Raw genomic sequence first — 13942 nt, 5'->3', positions numbered from 1 at the left:
GTGGCCTCTTGGACACCAACAAGGTTAGATGAAAGGTCCTTTCGTCTCTGAGTGCCTGTTTGCCCATCTGTGGTCTGGAGGATCTCAGGGGCTAAAAGGAGCAGGCTTCTGGGACAGGCACCATAGTGCAAGGATTGCCTGGGGTTTAGGTTAAGAAACACCCACCTGGGATGGATCAGCCCAAAACCTCCTAGAAAAGAGCAAATCAGGAGATGGCTCATCCAGTGGGAGAGGAAAAATAGACATGCCATTGCCAAAGGAGATCCTAATGGTGGCCAGAAATGGAGAATGAGTCAGATAGCCTCACATCAACCCTATGAAGCAGGAACTGTCGCCCCCATTTTAGAGATGGAAAATTGAGGTTGAGAGAGATAGAATACCTTGCCCAGAAACCTAGGCCCATGCTTGCCACTGTCTCACCACAATATCCAGTCTATCATCAAGCTCTGAGCCTCCGGACTCAGCCCACATCCCTCTATCCTAACCACCGCCTTAATCCAAGCCACCACCATCCTTCCTGGAACTGCTACAGCAGCCTCCTGGCTGGCCTCCCTGCCTCCAATCTAGTCTCCCCACCATCAACCAGAGATTGACTTATAAAATGCAATATCGTATTAGCCCCACCTAAACGCATCAGTGGCTCCATGTTTCCCTCCAGGTGAAATCCAGCCTCCTTAACAAGGTACTCCAGGCTCTCTCCAGTCTCCACCCACTTCCATACACCTTCATCTCTTGCCATTTCATCTTCACACTCCAGCCCCAGCCATCAGAACCACTCTTAGTTTTCCCCAAGGGGCAAATTCTCTTTGCTTCTGGCCCTTTGCCCACGCTGTTCCCTCTGCCTGGCACACCCTCTCCCTTCTCTTTTAGTTGGTTCTATCACCCTGAGGTGTCACCTCCTTTAGGAGCCTTCTGTGAGCCCCAGCTCAGGCTAATTTCCCATGCCCCTCTATTCTCCCAGAGCCCCCCGTACCTCCTGCATCACATCTACTGAAATTGCCAGCATGCTGTACCTCCTGCATCACATCTACTGAAATTGCCAGCATGCTGTCTGGGACCCCACTGGCCCAGAACTTAGAGAAATTGAGGACTATGTCTACCTTATTCATCATTGTGCCCTGAGCACCCAGGACCATTCCTGGCACACAGTAGGCACACAAGAACTATTTGCTGAGCCAATGATTGATTTAATGAATAAATGAATGAAAGAATGAACGATGAGGCCAGAGTGAGCTCTCCTCCGTATATCCAAATGTATAAAAAGCCCAGGCAAGTCCATCAATAAGGCAAGCATTCGCTCCGCACAGCCTATCCTTGGCTGGGAGTCAGGTGATGGATTTCCAGAGGTGATGCATGGGAGCGTGAGAAGGGTGTAGTCGATGCATGGAAGAATAGAATATAGATTTCTATAGATTAATCATTTGTCTTTCCTGCCACTCGGCACACTCGTACACACACACTCCTTCCCTCCCCGGACCTCCCCGCTCCCATGAAGAAGCACAACTCAGCCTGCCCTTGGACCGTGCAACAGGGGCACACACACTCACAACACACACACACAGCAACATAAACACATTCAGAGAGACACATCACGCAAGTTTGTCCGTCCCAAAACCCCTCAAACACACAAATTCAGACACATACTCTGCACCGAATCTTAATTCACAGCTTCCCTGCCGCCTAGGATACACACACACACACACACACACACGAGAAGTGCACACTTACTGTGACACACACACACTCACAAATCTTCTCTCATTGCCCTTACTGTTTTCACCTTATTCCAAGCTCCCGTCTGTCTTCCTTACAGAGTCCTGCCGGGACTGAGGCTGGGGCACTGAGCCCTCTCTCCTTTTTCTCTAGGGGAGAACCCAGACATCACCTTTCTGAGCACCCCCGAGACCCAGCTATCCCAGCCACTGGGCTGCTCCCCAGGAGTCCCCTCCAGAATTGTGCCCTGTATCCTTACATCAAATCCCCTACATCATAGGTGAAGGGCAGAGGGGAAGGCAGGTAGACTCAGAGTGAAGACCCTGGTGATCTCCACTCGCCGTGTCGGTTACATGTGCCTTGTGAGTTGCTTCCTGTCTTATGCAGAGTTGCTGAGGAAGAAATTGAAAAGGGACGGACTCTCTTTCATCCCAAATGAAGGGGGAAGAGCCCCAGCCTCTCCCTGGCCAGCCATTCTGCTTAGTGCAGGGAAGATAAGGGTCAAAGGACATCGCTCCCCTCAACATCCAATAGGCCCTGTACCTGCTGTCCCAGAGGTCCCTTCCCTGGCACCCAGGGCCCGAGGTATCTCCTCCCTTCTCAGGGCCACACCCTCTACGCCAACACCTCCCAGAGACCACCCCCGCAAATGCCTCCTGGGGCCACAGACCCAGGGTCTTCATGCATCTCTCCAAACTATAGTTATTTCACACACACACACACACACACACACACACACACACACACACTCCCCCAAGCTGCATACCCCCCAGCCATGTGAGTGCTCTGAGTTCCCTGAAGCCTATAGGGTCATCTTGGGGCTCCCTCTGCCTCAACAACACTTGAAGACACTCAGCCGTGTCCTAGTCACTCTCTGAGGCCCTCTTAACGCTCAGGTTTCCCCACACTCCCTATCCCGGTCATCTGCATAAACACTGAGCTTTTACCTTGTGCTGCCAGGGAACATGGCTCTTGGCCCTCCTCCAATCTACCATCCTGACTTCTGGTTATTGGAAACTAAACCCCTTATATGCCCCACCCTCCCCAAAGCCCAAGGACCCAGACACCCAGGTCTCTGCCTACTCCCAGGAGGAGCTACTTCTTCATTACACTGGTCACAGCCCAATAGGAATGTCAGTTATTAGATCCATTCACTTCTTCACTCATTTGTTTACTAAGCAAACACATTACTGCTCGCCCTGCACTATGCCCAAAAGGATGGGCAGCACCTCTACCAAGGGCCTGGCCCATGGAGCTTGCCATCCCCAGAGACCCAGACACTCACAGAAGAACCAGATCCAAGGGCAGGGAGATAGCTCAGAGCAGGAGCAGCTACTGCTGGCTGCGAGTCAGCAGGCAATGACCCCAGCCCAGGTCCAGGGTCCCCTTCAAGACCTACGAAGAAGAGCTTTCTTACAACACAATGGCGAACAAGTTCTGCCCCTGCCCCCAAGCGTGGCGGATCACACACCTGCCAGGCAAAGGGGGGGCAATCTCCAACTATTAAGCAACCCCAGAGATGCAGCAGAAAGAACCAGCCCTTCCTGACCTTGTCTATTTGTTCCCTACTTATACTCTGTATACCAACTGACACACCAACTTCTTTTTTTTTTTTTTAATTAATAGACTTTTTACTTATTTTTTTTTAAGTATTTGTTTATTTATTTATTTATGGCTGTGTTGGGTCTTCGTTTCTGTGCGAGGGCTTTCTCTAGTTGCGGCGAGTGGGGGCCACTCTTCATCGCGGTGCGCGGGCCTCTCACTATCGCGGCCTCTCTTGTTGCGGAGCACAGGCTCCAGACGCGCAGGCTCAGTAATTGTGGCTCACGGGCCCAGCTGCTCCACGGCACGTGGGATCTTTCCAGACTAGGGCTCGAACCCGTGTCCCCTGCATTGGCAGGCAGACTCTCAACCACTGCGCCACCAGGGAAGCCCACACCAACTTCTTAACTTTCTGAAGGACTGGATGAGAACCAAGAGCAGACACAGACCCACACAGAGGGCTCCACTGAGGCACAAAGAGGGAGTTATTTCCTCCAGGGTATGCCTGTTCATTGCCAGGGGCTTTACAAACATTAGAATGCAGGGACCCTGAGCTCCTCAGACCCTGCCTCTCCCAGAGAGGCTGGGCTGGGCTGGGCTGGGCTGGGCTGAAAGGGGCTTCTGGTGCCCCTTCTACTGGACTCAGTTTCCTGGAACCTCTATTTCCTCCCTGGAGAGTCCTTTCATTCCAGCACCTCTGTGGATGCTGAGGCCCAGAAAGGGGGTACATGGCATCACATTCCGTTGCTTTTCATCTCAGTCACACTCAGGTTGTTTCAGCATCCTGCCTGCTGCCTCTCTCTCTTCCCATCTCCCTTTGAAGTCGTTAAATAAAGATGGCTGTAGATTACAGCCATTTCAGCTGCCTGGAGTGGAAACTTCTCAGGCTGCCTTCCCTTTGGTATTAGCCTGTTTGCTCTGTTGGGGGGAGGGGGCCTGAAATCCCTGCTCCAGGTTGGCCAACACCAGGCCTTCTCCCTCCCACAAGTCATGTGCATTCGTGCAGGAATGACTTGGCATCTCTTTGTTTACCATCCTCCCAGGAAACTTTGCAATGACTTTACTGGCCCTGTGAGCACTGAGCTGAGCATCCCTGGAGATGCTGTCAAGGGCCCTAACATGGGCTCCCAAGAATGGCTTGGGGAGCCCTCTGCGGTGCTGAAGACAGGTTCCACACCTCCATCATCTGAGAGTTTAAAATCAGCCTCCTGAATTATGGTCTGCTCAGCACTGCACTATGGGAAGATGGCCAGCACCTCACCCCCCTTGCTAATACAAATTTGACTTCCTTTGGGCAAATTTCCTCTTCCCCATCCTTACCAAGCTTCTGTCTTCCATCCTGCTCTCTCTTTTGTCCCCACCATCCTTCTCTGCAGCTCAAACCTTCCAGTGCTACCTCTGTCAGTGGCAGCAGAGTGAAATTTTCAGAGTGCAAGTCATGTCACCCCACTGCTGTAAACGCACAGTGGCTTCCCTTTGCTCCTACAGTAAAAATTAAACTCCTTAATTTCTTGACGTACAAGGCCGCGCATGCACTGGTCCCAGGCCACCATCCCAGCCTCACCCCCACTGGCTTTTTGCTGTCCTGCTACCATCCTTTGTCCCCTCCCTGGGGCGCGTCTTTGTCCAAAGTTGCCCCTCCTCTTCTTTGTCTAACACATTCACCTTACAGAGCTCGGCTCCTGTGTTGCATCTTCTAGGAAGTCTTCTCTGGTCCCACCATCCAGGCCAGGTCCTCCTAGGATTGCTGTCTTAGAATTGTTCTTTCCTTCTAAGCACTTGCCTTGGTTTTAATTAATCACTCATTTCTGTGACTATTTGACTAGTATCTGCCCCTACATTCCCATTAGACTGTAAGTTCCATGAGAATAAAGATTTTGTGTGTTTTTATTCAGAATCATCACCAAGACCTAACACAACGACTTGACCATTATGGGCTCTCAGTACACATTTATTGGATGGATGGATGGATGGTCGAGAAGATGCTCATTTCTGTGGGTATGTGGGAGCTGGCAGCTTCCTTCCAGGCCATCCCAATTCTCAGATCATGCCATTTTATCAGACCAAAAGGGAGCGTGGCTCCTGGGAAAAGAAATAAGAAACAGGCCCTTCCTTGCAGCCCCACTTTGATTGCTCAGTGCCATAGAATGTCAAGGGCAAGGCCCTGGGTGTGAGACTGGATTCCAGCCCTTCCTGAGCAATACACACTTTACAACATGAAGCACAATGACTGCAGAAGCCCCAGAGCTAACAATCCCGGAACCTCACAGACCAGCCCTCCTCCTGGTAGGACTCAACTTAAACAAGCCAGCTTCAGGTTTAGAACCAAGGCCAGAAAAATAGACTAGGAAAATTCTGGAAGTCACAGAGATGTTGTGGTGCTACAAGGGACCAGAACCTGGAAATCCAGACCCTTGACCTCAAACCTGATATTCACTCTCTCAAAACATGACCCAGGCTGTCTTCTCTCACTCTCATTCCTGTCCCCAAGCCAGGCCCCATAGACGGCCTTCATCCTGCAGAACCCAGCACTGAGGCCTTTGGCTATTTCCTCCACCCCTTTGAGGGGTGGCAGTGACTGACAGCTCATTCCTCGGTCCCCACCCATCCCCAACACACACCCCACCCCATCAAGCCCCAGGTTTTGTTCTGGAGATACCACGCTCTTCGATTCTGCTAGAAATTACGATGCACTTTCCTTGGTTAGTCACCCCTGCGTCACTAAAACCAGGGCAAGAACCTGTTTCTTATCTTCCAACCCTCTCCTCCCAATGCCTTTTCAAATAGAAGGGGAAAACCACACAGCGACGAGAGCAACACCCCCTTGCCGCTCCAGGCGTTTTAATGAATTCCAGCCTTCAGGGAGAAGGACGGCTGTGTTAACGTGCTGGTGAAAAATGAGGGGAGGAACAGTGAAGCAAATTTCTTTTTATTGACTTTTAGTGAGCTATTTAATCCAAACAGCTCATTATCTGCAATATAAATATACTATATAATGGATTTTGCAATAAGAACAATTAGTTTTGCAATTAGCATGAGAATAAGCTCTCCCCCACTGCAGAGCAGGCAAGGCCCAGACAGTGGGAGCTGGGGGAAGCTAGGGGGTTGGGGGAGAGGTGGGAGGGAGGGAAGAAAGCAGCTCTCCAGGTGGAGAGGGCAGGGCCGCCCCCAATCCCAACCCCACTGCCCAGTGGGGCCCCAGATGGGCAGGAACATTGCCAGTAGACAAGAGAGCAGAGCCACGTAGGTAGCTGTGAAAAGCACAAGCTTCCGGCAGATCCGGGCTCAAGGCTCAGCTCCATCACTTACCAGCTGTGCAACCTTGGGCAAGTCACTTAAGCTCTCTGAGACTCCGATTCCTCATTTGAAAACACAGGCATCACTCTAATATCTCCTCATGGAGTTGTTAGGAGGATGACGGGAGGGGATGCATCTGTCCCTGGAACAAGAGTACGTCCTCAACGAACACTCCTGAGGGCGCTGAGCTGGGATTTCTTTGCATCTCCAGGGCTCACCTCCAGGAAGGAAAGAATGATGTCTGTCTAGCTCACCACTGCATCCAGCCAGTACATAGTGGGCACTTGATAAATATTTGTTGAATAAATGTTGCTAAGTGAATGAAACTCAGTGGCTGCTTCCCTGCTGTTGGTAGCAGCAGCCTTGTCTCAGGGAACCTTGCAGACAAGCATACTGGCCGAGACCAGCCTGCGAAAAAGAGCACCTCTGCAGCCCCATTTTTTTTTTTTTTAATTGAAGTATAGTTGATTTACAATATTATGTCAGTTTCAGGTGTACAGCAAAATGATTCAGTTATACATATATATGTATATATCTGTATACTTTTTTTTTTCGATTCTATTCCATTGTGGTTTATTACAAGATACTGAATAGAGTTCCTTGTGCTCTACAGTAAATCCCTGCTGTTTATCTATTTTATATGTGGTAGTGTACGTCTGTTAATCCCCTACTCCTAATATATTCAACACACCCCGCCCCTTCCCCTTTGGTAACCATAAGTTTGTTTTCTATGTCTGTGAGTCTGTTTCTGTTTTGTAAATAAGTTCATTTGTATCATTTTTTTAGATTCCACATGTAAGTGATATCATATAATATTTGTCTTTCTCTGTCTGACTTCACTTAGTATGATAATGTCTAGGCCCATCCATGTTGCTGCAAAGGCCATTATTTCATTCTTTTTATGGCTGAGTAACATTTCATTCTGTATGTGTATGTATATATATATATATCTCACATCTTCTTTATCCGTTCATCTGTTGATGGACACCTAGCTTGCATCCATGTCTTGGCCATTGTAAATAGTGCTGCTATGAATATTGGGGTGCATGTATCTTTTCTAATTAGAGCTTTCGTCTTTTCCGGATACATGCTCAGGAGTGAGATTGCTGGATCACATGGTAGCTCTATTTTTAGTCTTTTAAGGAACCTCCACATTGTTTTCCATGGTGGCTGCACCAATTTTCGTTCCCAGTAGCCCCATTTCTTGACTCTCCCAGCCTGCTCTCTATGCTTCTCCTCAGCCAACTTCTCAGCGTCAGGGCCTCCCACCATGCCCCCTCCTCTCGGTGGCCCCAGAGCTTTCCTCAACATCACTTAAGTTCAGCCCTTGTCCCTCCAGCTGCCCGCAGCCCCTCACCCCTGCCCTGAACAGGAATGGTGAGCACACTGGTGCGCTCACCAGATATAATGGGGAGGTGTGTCCATTATATCTCGAAGGCAAAGAGGGCAGGCTGGCTGTAGGGCTTTCCAAATGTCCCCATTGTGGTAGAGAGCACCAGTTAAGGCACAGACTCTCAGCCAGACAGCCTATGTCTGTATCCAGGAGCTCCATTTCCTAGCTATGTGACACTGACCAGACCCCTAACCTCGTTTGCCTCATCTCTAAAATGGAAACAATAATAGGTTACTTATGGCTTAGAGTTTGAGGAGGATTAAGTGAGAAATCTGTGGGCGGCACTAGTGCCCGTCAAACCGTACGATTTCAACAAGTGTTAACTACCACTGTCATCACCATCTCATTGTGGGTTATCAGGAGCACACAGACCACACTCTTGGGATCCAACTCAGCCACCATCTGGCCTCTCTCCAGGGAGCTTTGCTGAAAGTGTTTCACATCTTAGCCAGTCCTGACCAGGTCGCAGGCTCACTTTCAATACTTCACACATGTGATGTCCTTTAACCCTCACACCTCTATGAGGTAGGTTTAGGTGTTGTACAGGTGAGCAAACTGAGGCTCAGGGAGATAAGGAGACTTGTCCAGGTAAGTGGTGGAACCAGGGCTCAACCTCAAATCTGCCTAAGCTCCAACCTCTTCTCTGGGCACTAAATGTGATCCTGAAGAGCTAAACGAAGGCAGGGAAGGAAGGGCCCTTTTATCCTCCTGCTCGAGTCTCCAGATGTTCCAACCCGGACTCTGCTGGGTAACTGCCCCAGTGGCACGGGCAGGACCCCATGAAGGAAAGGGGGTGGTGCCCTGGAATCCTGAACCCCGGGATTCCCCTAGAGTCAGCCTCAGGTACACAGGGTCTGGGCAGAAGCAAAGAGCAGCCTCCTGTGCTCACCAGGGAGCTCCTGACCTTGGGCTGCAGCTGAAGTGACCTTCAGGGCCCCACTACAGCTGGCTACCACGTTGGGGACATTTGGAAAGCCCCACAGCCAGCCTGCCCTCTTTGCCTTCAAGATGTAATGGGAACACCTCCCCATGGCCTCTGCGCGCCAGTGTGCTCACCATTCCTGTTCAGGGCAGGGGTGACGGGCTGCGGGCAGCTGGAGGGACAAGGGCTGAACTTAAGTGGTGTTCAGGAAAGCTGTGGGTGGATGGTGAACGTCTGGCACACACAGCCTCCAGATAGAAAACAGAAGTCTCCCTGGCATGTGAACACATGGGCGCCGAAGACACAGCTCCTGCCCTGCTTGGGAAGGAGGATGGTGCTGGGACCCCCAAAGGCACGAGGCCACTGAAAGCTGATGGGAGGCTCTCCGGACATAATGGCCAAGAACGCTGGCTTCAGGGCTCACAGCCCTGAGGCCAATTCCCAGTCTTGTCATTTACCTGCTCTGTGACCTTGGGCTAGTCAAGTGTTCTTTCTGAGCCTCAGTTTCCTCATCTGTAAAGTGGGACAATGATAATACCATACCTCCTAGGGCTGGAGCACAATAAGGTGTGGAAAGTGCCAAACACAGATTCTAACCCACCAGATGGAAGCTCTTGCTCACTAGCTTTCTGCTTTAAAGTGCAAGGTTCTGTGAAAAGGTATGGAGTGAAAAAAAGTCAAGACAGGGGCCGTGTGAGGCATCCTCTCCAGGTCTCAGTTTCCCCGCCTGTCCAAGGCGATGGGGCCCATGGTCTCAGCACCCTTCTCCTCTCCCCGCTCTTGCCCTTGCTCCTGCCTGCAGCCTCCCCTGATAGCTGCCTGATTCAGTGTCCCGGCTGGGCCCAGTAGCCCTTTGGCAGGAGAGCAGAACGGAGCGCTGTTAGTCACGGTGTAGAGCGGTACCATCCATCGGGGAGGCCAGCGGGACACAGAGAGGTCATCTCCATTACAAACTGGCTGTGATTAAGCCATTACTTGCCGTAATGGGATCCTTTCAGTTGGAGGTGATGCCTGCCACAGCCGATAACGCTGGCGACTGCCACTTCGGCCTGGCAGGCTGCAATAACACAGGCTCTCCCCTCTGTGACATGCTCAAGTTCTCACACTCATTTTCCAGCACAACTGGGTACACGTCCCCGTGACAAATACCTGTTTGCCTTTAATCTGTTACAAGCCGAAGAGGCCCAAAGGAAGCACTCCATCACGGGAGGAATGTTTTCATAAGCGTGTTCGTGAAGGGCCCCTGAGTGAGGGCCCGAACAGCAGTGCGTGGCTGGGATGTCTGAACACTTAGGGGGTGTTCTGCCGGTCCAGAGCTGAGTTTGGGAGGAGGGGGTGTGCTGGGGTTGCTTGGTTCTGGGGTGAGTGGGGAGGGTCACACAGACATGCGAGGCGTATTTTCATGTGTCTGTGCTTGGGGAGGGTGTGGAGAGCGGTGCCCGGGAGGACTCAGCCCTTCGTGTGTGCATGGGTGTGACTGCAAATGCGTGTCCCCGAGTAAGGGCAGGAGGTGTATGATACCTGCAGTGTGTAAGGAGAGATAAGTGCCCAGGGGTGTGTATTCACATATGTGCATCGGACCTGGAGCTTCCACAGTGTGCAACAGTAGCCCTGCGTATGGGTGTGCCTGGGTGAGGACCTGTGTGTGTGAGTGCTTGAATCGCTGTGCACATGATAGGGAGTGTAGGTGTGTGTGAGTGTGCGTGCATCTACCTGAAGAGGGTCGGGGCGCGGTCTAACAGCACGACCAGCTCGCCCCGGCCTCCTGGGAAGACAAACAGGGGCCCTGAGCACACACCCTTAGGTCCTCAGAGTTGAGGCCAAGATTGTTCCAACACCTAGAAGCTGGGGATTCACTCTGAGCCAGCGTTGGGGGACAGGGACGGACAGGGGTGCTTCAGAGGCCAGAGGGGCCCTCCCCAAGCCTAGATTCTGGGTGCAAAGTCAGGGCCTCAGGTGCGCTCTGTTCCAGATTGAAGCCAGAGGCTGCAAGAGCTTGTCCATCTGAGGACGGCCATGGGGTGGGAGGAGCAAGGAGGCTTTGAGGACAGCCCGGAGAAGTTGGCCGTGCTGGAGCAGTGCATCAGCCCAGACCCAGGGCTCGGAGGAGCCAGGGAGGAGGGAGCTCGGATGGTGGAGAGGACGGCAGCTTCATGCCCAGGAGTTACTAAAAGGGACGCTGCAGCTTGGGGCTCCCCAGTTTTCTGATCTGAAGAATGTGCTGGAGGGCAACAGTGGGAGGAAATGTGCACTGGGCATCAGCACACGCCCAGCTCCAGGCCAGCCACTTCATCATTAGCATCCGCACCACTATGCACTCAGCCCTCGGCATGCAGAGGCCCTCAGAGACTGGTTTACAATCAGAATCCCCCAGGACTTTCTAAAAATCTTTACTGAGGACCAGCTCTGAACCCCCAAGCATGCTGTGTGCATTATTTATGATGACCATGAGCAGGATGCTGATAAATAGCTACTCTGGGTCAGGCCTGGGCATGTGCTTCACACACACAATTTCATTTATAAATAACAATTCCTAGTGATAACAGTGGCCCACTGAGTGCCTGATGGGAGCTTCCCACATGCCAGGCACGAGGCTTTGTATCTACAATAATCTTAAGACCTCGCTGAGGGGTGAGGGTCAGGGCAGGGCGGCTGAATGCCCCCGGTCCCACAAGCCACAAGCTGAGGACCCGACATTGAACTCTGGCCAATCTTCAAGGAACGTCCTTGAGGGAAGTTTCCAGCAGGATCATCTCCTGTTCCTGCCTTCACCCTGGAGCCTTACACAGCCGAGCACAAGGTGAAGCTTAGGGCGCTCGTTCACGGACTGATGGAGACTGTGCTCATTAAACAATCAGATGGGTGGAAACGACCCAAGTCCTCCACTTCAACAGAAAAAAGTAGGAAAATGCCAAGGAAAAGCTCCTGATCGTTATATTCTACACAATACAAAGAGTAGCATTCCCGAAGTGTTTCACTTTCATATGTTTTTTCCGACCAAGGTCACACAGAGAGGGGATGTCAGAGCCAGGGTGAGGCTGAACCTCCTTCTAGCACCCACTGTCCCAGACATCCCAGGCTGGGGATGAGCATGGACTTGTTTTTCTCAGTTCTGAGGAGAACATACTGGAAAATGTATGGTTGTGTCTTCTCTTGAATGTTTAGTCTGGTTTCTAAAGAGATGTGTGCAAAAAACGTGGTCAGGATAAGGTCCAGATGAGGCTGAGGGTGGAGAGGAGGTATGGGCGGGAGTGGAGACCTTTGACCTTGAGGATGTCCCTTGTGACCTTGAGGACTTGGGGGTAGAAACACAAGTTCTGGATTGGTGGATGTGAGGACAGCAGAAGGTAGGAACTTCCTGCCAGCAGTGGTACCACTGAGAAGGGAAGAAGGGGAGAACGCAGATATACTGACCACCAGCTGTGGGCCAGGCCCGGGGCGAGGCCCTTATACTGATCATCCTATGGCATCACCCCACTCCATCACCCAGAGCGTAAAATGTCCATCGTAAATGAGGACACAGGCTCAGGAAGTTGAAGTGATTTGCCCCAGATCGCACAACTCGTCAGCGGGGAAACAGGATATGCAGCCAGATCTGGTGGGTTCTTTCTCCCATACGTCAAACTTGTGGGTACTGTGTACCCCACTTCTGAGCCCTCTTGGCGTAGCTGTGGGCCCTGAGCATCCTTACCTTCCCTGTCCTCAGCTTTCGGCTCCATTATGAGCGCCACTCATCACAGAACCTGGAATCTCCTTGCCCTGGGAGTCAGGGGTCAATGCTTCCATCTCTGCCCCGTCCTCCTTCCCAAAACCCTCTCTCGGTTCTTTGAAGGAGCTGATTGCTCCTCCCAGCCCCTCCCAGGTGCTCTCCTCCACAGTACGTGCCCCAGATCAGAGCAGGAGAAACCTCTCTCGTCCCTCTTCTCATGCCCAGTGGATTGCTGCTCTGTCCAGCACATTCCAAGGGAGGAAAAGGATCCAACACTGACCATCTGGGACTCCTGCCTGAGAAACGGCCCTTTCTCCAGACCACGACCCTACCCGAGCTAGACCCTCCCCCAGTGGGCGTTTAGTTCACCTCTAGAGGAAGAAATGGCTGGCCTGGTAAATGAATAAGATAAACTCCTAGTTATCCTCCAGATCTCAGACTAAACATCACTTCCTCAGGGAAGCCCTCCCTGACTCATCCTCAGACTCTGATTGCACGGCACACCAGTCCTTCAGATAACACCAGTTTACAACCAAACCATAAATAGCGTGACACAGTGTTGGACATCTGTCCCCCCTACTGTGCCCCATGAAAGGGGAGCTGGGCTTATCATGAATCTCCAGCATTCGGCACAGACCTCTGCACACGATAGGAAGGCAACCAGTAATTGCTGAATGAATGAATGAATGAACGTATGCTCCGGGCAGAGCTGGGGCACCCTCCTCTGGGCCCCTGCAGCCCCCTGGACATAACTTCCTCACTGCCCTATCACCCCGTACTCGTGTCTCTCTTTCACAGTCTCAAACTCACAGCTCAAGAGCCAAATCTGGCCCAGCAACAGATTTAAAGAAAGTAATTTTATATTTTAAAAATCAATACAGTAATTTCTCTTGAAGAACAGGAAGATCTGGCAACAATCAGGTGGAGCTGAGTGGTAGGTGCCCCTCTTTAGATGAGCCCCAAGTCTCCAGATGGCCAAAGACCCCCAACTCCCTGTTCTTCTTACTCCAGACCTGCTTCACTCATCTCTGGTACCTACCTGGACACTGTGAGCATTTGGGCTTGTGACCTTCTGCTGTTTCCATAACCCTGCCCTCCCCCAAAGGCCGTGAGCTTCCTGAGGTCAGAGCATCCCTCATGGGGCCTGGCGCAGAGCAGAGGAACAGTAAATGCTGGCTGAGTGAGTGAATATAAGCAAGAACAGGAGGAAACTCCAGGGAGTGGTAAGACCAAGTGGAGCAAACTTGTGTGTAAGGAGGAGAAAGCCTTCCCTAAAGGAATGGAAGCACTCGATCAGACCCTCTTTAAGGATTAGTTAAGAAAAGATAATTGAGTGCACCAAACACTTTGTATTTTGTCTCACTAC

Source organism: Eubalaena glacialis, chromosome 3 (assembly GCF_028564815.1).
Source record: "Eubalaena glacialis isolate mEubGla1 chromosome 3, mEubGla1.1.hap2.+ XY, whole genome shotgun sequence".
NCBI classification, from domain to species: Eukaryota; Metazoa; Chordata; class Mammalia; order Artiodactyla; family Balaenidae; genus Eubalaena; species Eubalaena glacialis.
This window is presented reverse-complemented; position numbering follows the sequence as displayed.